Below are 8,175 nucleotides of genomic sequence, written 5' to 3'. Positions count from 1 at the left end.
GCTGCTGGTTCCCTCTGCCCACATATTAAGGTGCAGAGTGGGCTCCAAGCTCAGAGAACTACTGAGGACAGATAATATAAACTGGGATTTTGTAATTCCAACTCCATCTTTCAGAGCAGGAGCACAACTGGCTCTCCCAGTGTTTCCTCTGGGTGTTTAATTCCATCCCTTGTCCCTGGGGGAGCAGAGAGGGGCTGATGCTGCTCCCCTGGCCCTGCACATCCCTAACCCCAGCCCTCCCCCGGCACTCCCCCAGCTCGGTGGCTGGGAATTTGTTTCCCTAATGAGCTGCAGAGGCACTGAGAGGTTTCTATTCCCAGCCCGCAGACGGCAATTAAACAGCCTGACCCCACACCCTCAATTACAGCCGAGCTGCACAAGGGGCTGTTTACCAGCCAGTTAACCCACAATTATGGATCCTTCCAGCCAGGCCTCCAGCCAGCAAACTTCTCAAAAAATACCCTATTTTCTTGTGAAAATAAAACAGGCACGTTCTGTTACTATCTCAGTTTGGTTATTAGAGGCCTGTCACCAGCTTTCCCACTATTTTGACTGAGCTCTGTTGCATTACTGGTTGTTATTTAATTTTAACTTTCCCTGAGCATTTTGCTCCTGTATTGGGATATAACAGCACCACAGATCACGTTGAGAAACCTCTCAGGACAGCCCAGAGAATGGGTGAAAGTTATTTGGGGGTCTAAGAAACACTGCAGAACCATCAGCTGGTTTAAAGCCACACTTATTTTCTGAAGCCATTGAAGTCGAATGCTGTCCCTTCTACAAATCCTCACACAGTCCAGAGAGCTGCTGTGAGGAATATAGAAATATTTTTGGCTTGAATAAGCTTTTTTTCCCCCCATTTAGCCAGAAAGAGGGTGTAATGGGCACCAAGGCATCAAGTATTTCCCTGACAGCCTCAGGGAATGCTGCCCTGGAGAGAATTCCTACCCCCCCCCGGGTCACTCATATACCCCAAGATGGATTTAAAAGTTGCATTTTTGCTTGCACAAGCACCTGGTCTCTCTGTTTGCAGACACACACTGGGATGTGCCATCCCCTGGTGGGATGGAAAGGGGATTTGCAGGAGTGTTGCACCAAAGGTTGGATTTGAATTCCCAATTCCATGGTTTAAACTGCCAGGCCATGCACTGACATTGCAGGTGACACCCCCAGAGCCCTGAGGAGACCAGGAAAGTCTCTGCAGCCACTCCTGGCTTTCTTACACTTTGAAACCCTCAGGAAGCACTCAGCAGGTGCAGGGATTTTCATGGAATAAATGAATGAAGCAGGGACTCAGCATTTAACACACATTTCTCCACACTGAGTTGAAATACAACATGTTAACATTACTGAGCTGCAAAATTGTCACCAAAATTTGCTGGCATTGTTAGAAAAAAGAAATGCTGTAGCATAACCCAGCCAACCACATTATTGCTGCTAAAATAAGTGTCCCAATTAAACCCATTTACCCCTCGGCTGCAAAGCTTCCATTAAGCCTTAAGATTTTTCCCCCAGGGAAGGCAGAGAGGCAGGAAGATGCACAGTTACTGATGGCAAACACCTGCATGTCAGACAAGGTGCCTGCAAGGAGCAGGAATGGGGGCTGGATCCCATTGAGCCACGGCAGGGATGGTGGGGGGGCAAGTCCAAGGAGAGGGAAGTGATGCCCAAAGGATCCTCCCCTTCTTTCCCTGAAAGGATCTCTTTTTCCCCCAAAATGTTATTCACATGTTTTATAGAGTGTTGCCTCCCCAGCAGCTGGTTGCTGGAGGTGAGCCCTCAGGTGACTGTCACCAGAAGGGATGTCCCTGGAGGGAGGAAGCAGGAATGTGGGAGTTCCCAGGCAAGGCTCAGAGTCACTGACTCCAGCTAAATTGGTTTTATATATATATTTATTAATATTTATTCTTTTTCTTTAATAAGAAATAGCTCTTGGCTGCAGAGTCAGGGGAGGGAATCTCCCCAGGTAGGGCAGCTCCTGCCCATGGAGGTTCCCTCCCCCTGGAGCTACAGGAGGTTCCTTTATCCTGGAACTACAAGAGGTTCCCTCCACCTGGAGCTGTGCAATGTTCCTTCATCCTGGAGCTACACAAGGTTCCCTCACCCTGGAGCTACACAAGTTTCTCACCCTGGAGCTACAAGAGATTCCCTCATCCTGGAACTACACAAGATTCCCTCACCCTGGAGCTCCACAAGATTCCCTCACCCTGGAACTACAAGAGATTCCCTCATCCTGGAGCTACACAAGATTCCCTCATCCTGGAGATAAAAGAGAGTCCCTCATCCTGGAACTACACAAGATTCCCTCACCCTGGAACTACACAGGATTCCCTTACCCTTACACAAGGTTCCCTCATCCTGGGTCTCTGCTCCTTCCTCAGAGAAGTTTATATTCCCCCATACTTTGTGCTCCACTTGGAGAGCAATGGGTGAAAAGCACAATTATTGTTATTACTTTTATTAAAGGCAAGCAGTGGCACAAACCACTGGAATTACATGGCATTCCTGAGCAAAACTGTGAAACAATGCAGCTTTCAGGGACGTGTGAGAGGGTTTGGGGTGATTTGCATAGGGCAGCAGGGAAGAATTTATCCCTCTCACATCTCTGTGCACGGGTGTGTCCTGTCAGCTCTGTGTGACTGAAGACACCTCAGAGTGAAAATCCAAAGCAGAAGGTTGGCCAATAATCAGAGGGGGCAGAAAGAGGATGGACAGAGCAAAATCTGCTGGTTTCTAAATTAATCTGTGCTGCTGCTGCCTATTTCTACACCCCCTCCCCACACACACACACACACACACACACACAAATGCATTCACAACTGCACTGCCACAAAACTCTCTGTACAATCAAAGCCTCGGTGCCAGGCAAGAAAGAAAAGCCCCTTTTATTCAGGGCATGGCCCATCAATGGCTACTTTATATTAAAATCAAGGCACATGCTCCCCAAACTTAAAAGCTGCAGTGGGGGGAGAGGGGAAAAAAAGTCTCCCTCCTCTGCCATTAACACTTTTATAACCAGGGCTGGGAGCTGGGCAGGGGCTTTGCTGGATCCACCTGCAGCAGAGGGAAGGGAGGGATGGAAAGAAGGAAGGAAAGCTAAAAGGAGGGAGGAAAGGAGGGAGGGTTCCACTCTGCAGGGTGACCTGTCTGGAGAGGAGCCCCTCTGCTCTGGAGCCAGAGAGAGCTGGGGGGGTTCCCCTGGAGAAGAGAAGGCTCCAGGGAGAGCTGAGAGCCCCTGGCAGGGCCTAAAGGGGCTCCAGGAGAGCTGGAGAGGGACTGGGGACAAGGGATGGAGGGACAGGACACAGGGAATGGCTTCCCACTGCCAGAGGGCAGGGTTAGGTGGGATATTGGGAGGGAATTGAGGTTGGGGAGGCCCTGGCCCAGGTTGCCCAGAGAAGCTGTGGCTGCCCCTGGAATCCCTGGGAGTGTCCAAGGCCAGGTTGGAGCAACCTGTTCTAGTGGGAGGTGTCCCTGCCCATGGCAGGGGGTGGAATGAGATGAGCTTTAAGGTCCCTTCCAACCCAAACCACTGGATGCTTCTGTGATACTTTGATAACACACTAACTGCACAGTTTTAGAGGGAAGACCTTTCCCAAAATGGGAAGGAAGGAATTCATGGTACATGTTCAAGGAAAATGGCTCTCAGGATTCCTCTGTCCTGTGACCACTCCATCAAAAATGCCACAAGTAACCCCAAATTCTGCTGCCCCTGTCTTTGCAGGAGCACTGGATGACCTGACAGCTAAACTCACCTCAAAACAGCCAAAGCTCCAGTCAGTGACCTCACACACTTAAAACTTTTCAAGTTTTAAGCACTTGAAAACCTGATTTATTGAATAAAGCAGCTGGAATTCCTCTAAGGAATTTACAGTGGAGAGTTCATTTTACCTTGGTACAACTGGATTATTTGCTGTTTTCTTTTACCCACTTTTGTGATGAAAATAAATACCCCCATAAGACAATTTTCCCCCAGGTTGCAGAGTGTAGAGATACAGTAGGAGGACAAAACAAAGCAGTGGGGATCCATGGCAAATAAAGTCAAAGCTGGAGATGAAGAAGGACCAAGGATCACAGGCCAGTGACAGAAATGCCAGGCAAGATTTTAGACTGAATCCCACCAAAAATGATGACACAAAGCACGAGTTCAGGACAAACACTGCTCAGAGGGGGGAGTTCAGCAGAGCTGCTCCACCCTGTGCAAGGGTTTCCTTGCACACACTTGCAGTGGGACCCAACCCCATAATCCCAGGATTTGATGTTATTTCTGGGATTTAACACCTTCCCATTCCCTGTTTGCAGTGTGGGACTGCAGCAGGTTTGTTCTCTTTACCCTGACCCAAGTTAGTGTTTTATACCTGTGGCTCATCCCCTTCCCAAATTCCCCCTGTTTTAATGAGGAATTCCCCACAGGAGGAAAACCAGCCCCAGCCCTGCTTTTCCCTGCACATCCATCACCCCTGGAACAGACCAAGAGGGACCTTTGCTTCTGCCTTCAGGGCATTAAACATCCCTGCAGATGCTGCTGCTGCTGGCAGAGCCCTTCTGGGAAAACTGGGATAATTCCTTTATCTGCTGAGTAATTCCAGGGCTGCAGAACTCAGGTACCAACTCAGGGGACAGGCTTAAAGTGGGAGATTGCCTTTAAAATTCAGATTGATAAGGAGCCTATCTTTACATGCTTTTTGTTTCCTGATTTGCTTGTTCATTTATTAACAGTTCACCCCACTTTATGAAGAGCTGGGAGAGCTGAGAATCCAACTTGAAGCCAATCCACATTTCTACTGCTCTGTAAATATATTTTTAAGGTGCTGAAGAAACACTTGTAAATCTCCTGCTCTCACCAAACAGCACATTTTCCACAGGGCCCCCTGCAATTTGTTTAATAACTTTGCTCCCAGAAGCTCAGTCCTAAAAAACCCAGCAAAACACCCCAAATCTTTGCTAAACCACAGCACTGAGAGAGCCTGAAACAAGGCAGCAAAAGCACAGAAACACTGAACTTCAGAACTGAGGCATCCAACTCCTTTTGCAGGACATGCTTCGTGTCAATTATGTCATAAAAGAAAATCACATTGTGATACAGAATGAGATTAAGTTAAACAAATAAATAAATAAATAAATAAAAAGGCTTGACAGCAGTTCAGCATATTCAGAACATCCCAGGACTTGAAAGCAGTTTTTGCTCAACCCTGGCCAGCCCAGTGGCAAAGGGGTGATGCTGGGAGGGAGAAATAAATTCATATCTGAAGAGGAAGAGCCTTGCTATGAAAGCTGACAGTTCTAAAGTGTTGGAGAGTAAAAACCACTGTAATTAGGGAGCAGTGAGGGGGAGCAGGGAGAGCTCCCACCCTGGGATTATTAGAGAGCAAAACAGCACCTCTTGGGGGTTGTTAAAGAGGATGTGCATGGACAAGAAAAATGTATTTATACACAGAAAGTTGGGATATTCCTTTTCTCAAAAGATGATAATCATGACATTTATCACACTAAAATCCCTAATTCCAGGCAGCAACTTCCCCACAGGCCACTGGCAGGAGGGCAAAATCACAGGTGACGTTCTGCCAGTGCCAGGGTTAACTCTGGGCACACCAAAGAGACTTCACCTGTTTAGTGAGCACCAGGGCAGGATGGACAGAAAGGAGGGAAAATCCCCCCATATCCCTGGGGGAATTCCCAGGGATGAAGGGGGAAGGGCAGGATGGTGCCAACCACTTGAATCCATCCTCTGGCACAACAGTGGCCAAGGAACTCCCCAGCTCCCAGAAAGATGAAGAGTTAAAAAGCCACCACTGGGCAAATAAAACTCCAAAGAAACTTCTCCCAAACTCACAGCAGAGGCAGCTGCACCTCCAAATTTTAACAGGCAGGAAGAAATCTTGGAGATGTTCCAGCTGCCCCAAACCCCAGCCCAGGGCACGCCAGGGGAGTGGTGGAGGAGGAGCAGCACTCACAGAGGAAGATGTGACACACAAATGACATCAGACTTTGCACCTCCAGTGGAGGAGACTCCACCTTGCCCTGTTAGCAGTGACAAAGAAGAATCTTGCAGAGAAAGTTAAGAAATTTAGGGTCCCTTCCAAGCCAGGCCAATCAATTATTCTATGAGTCTATGAATCTGTGATTCTGTGAGTCCATAATTCCATGATTCTTTGAGATTCCATAATTCCATGATTCTATGAGTCCATAATTCCATGATTCTGTGTCCATCATTCCATGATTCCATGATTCTATGAGTCCATAATTCCATGATTCTATGAGTCCATAATTCTATGATCCCATGATTCTGTGAGTCTATGATTCTATTAAATGCTTGCCACAAGACCTGCCTCAAAAAGATTTATTACATGGCCAAGAATCCAAAGGCCTTCATCTTCAGAGTATCATTTACTTGAAAGCATCTTTTTGCCCTAAACACTCCGTCATTTTTCCCAGCCCTCTCCAAGGTGCAAGGTGGGCATCCCAGAGGGGGTGAGGAGAGGAAGGACCTGGTGTGAGGTTTGCTGGCAGCTGGAGTGTCCCGTTTATCAGCCAGCAGGAACCAGGCCCTCACTGCTCACACTCAGGCCCCAAAGCCAAGGAGCAGGAGTGGCATCACATTCCACTGGGGAACAGCACAGAAGGTGCAGCCCCGGGGCAGACACGAGCCATGAGCTGTGCCAGGGCTGGGGAACCCTGGGGAGAGGCCAAATCTGTGTTTCTGTCCCTCAGGGGCTGCAGGAGGGGGCAGAGGAGGGCCCAGGCTCTGCTCAGGGGCCCAGCAATGGCACAGCAGGAACGGGCAGGAACTGATGCCCAGGAAGCTCCACCTGGACAGGAGGAAGAACTTCCCTGTGACTGGAACAGAGACCAGAGAGGGGGTGGACTGTCCCTCCTGGGGGATATTCCAGACCCCTCTGGACACAACCCTGTGCCAGGTGCTCTGGGCTGGCCCTGCTGGAGCAGGAGGTGGGACCAGGTGGGACACTGTGGTCCCTCACAACCCAATGCCCCAGTCTGGGATTCTGGGATTCTCCCACCCTCTTCCCACACTCCACTCCCTCTCAAAAAGGCTCCTAAGGGAAAGGTTCCATCCCTTCCCTCAGCAGCATCTGCTCCCAGCACTTTCTACTGCTCAGGGTGTTTCTAAACTTCCAGAGGGTTTCTCAAGAATAAAGATTCCTCTTCAATTTCCAACTGGAATTTCACCAGAGCATTAAGAAGATCAATTTGATTGGTGAGATGGCACCCAAATCCTCACAACCTACTCCCATTCACCAGGATCACCTGTCAGATCATGACCATGAAGGTCACAGCTACTCAGGGCACCTTCTGGCACAGGACACAATTCACTTTACTCCCTTCCCTCACTCACTGACACCTCAGTTTACACTTCATATCTACTTCTTTTCCCTTTTAAAATATATTTTATACTGGGAGTCTTTTGTTTGGAAGTAGAAGAAGCAAAGGCTTACTTCATCCTCTGCCCCCTGTGCTCTGGCCTTGGGGCTGGGGGGTCTCCAGGGCAGAGACTGGAAAACATCCAGGAGGTGTTTGAGGTCTGAAAAAAAATAATAAATCAAAATCAGTGTCCTCACTGCCACCCTGGGCTCTCCCTGTGACTCCCCAGGCAGGTGTGTTGTTCAGCTGACAGATGGCCTGTTCAGAAAGCATTTGAAGATCTTTGCTGGACTTTAATAAAGATATTTCCAGCATTAGAATTAAGATTTTGGGTTCTTTCCACCTTCCTCCGTGATACCACGATACCCCTCTGGTCCACACACAGCAAAGAGGCCTGACAATAACTCAATTACAGCTTGTGCACTTGGAAAACAATCCTCACAAACCCAGAGGAATCAGAAAAGAGAAAGGAAAAATCTCCTAAACCTGGTTTATTCCTTAACACAGCTGAAATTCTGAGCAGGACTCAAAACAACACCCTCCTGCCCATCCTTCCTGGCATGTTTTGGGGATGAGAAAGGGGAGGAGCAGCAGGAAAAGCTGGTGGCATCAGTGCTCAGGTGACACAGCTGGGTCAGAGCAGGTTTGCACCACATTTTCTAGGGGCCACACCAAGTGCTCCCCTGGGGAAGGATACCCCAACATGCCCCTGGAACACCAACAGCTGCTCAGCTCGTGGGGTATCCAGGTGAGGCAAAGACAGGAAACTTCCTTCGGAGACTTCCTCATCCAGGA

The 8,175-nt window shown here is 48.7% G+C and overlaps 1 protein-coding gene across 1 annotated transcript in view; it reads right to left on the bottom strand.

Annotated features, from left to right (window-relative positions):
• HIVEP3 (human immunodeficiency virus type I enhancer binding protein 3) overlaps nucleotides 1–8,175 on the bottom strand; it is a 297,766-nt gene that overhangs the window by 218,938 nt on the left and 70,653 nt on the right. The window contains exon 3 of the mRNA XM_025896340.2: nucleotides 7,455–7,540. The gene's annotated coding sequence lies outside the window, so the exon portion shown is untranslated. The remainder of the gene's footprint in view (nucleotides 1–7,454; nucleotides 7,541–8,175) is intronic.

The sequence above is a fragment of the Manacus vitellinus genome, unplaced genomic scaffold, assembly GCF_001715985.3.
Source record: "Manacus vitellinus isolate BGI_N305 unplaced genomic scaffold, ASM171598v3 scaffold_75_pilon, whole genome shotgun sequence".
Lineage (NCBI taxonomy): Eukaryota > Metazoa > Chordata > Aves > Passeriformes > Pipridae > Manacus > Manacus vitellinus.
This window is presented reverse-complemented; position numbering and strand designations above follow the sequence as displayed.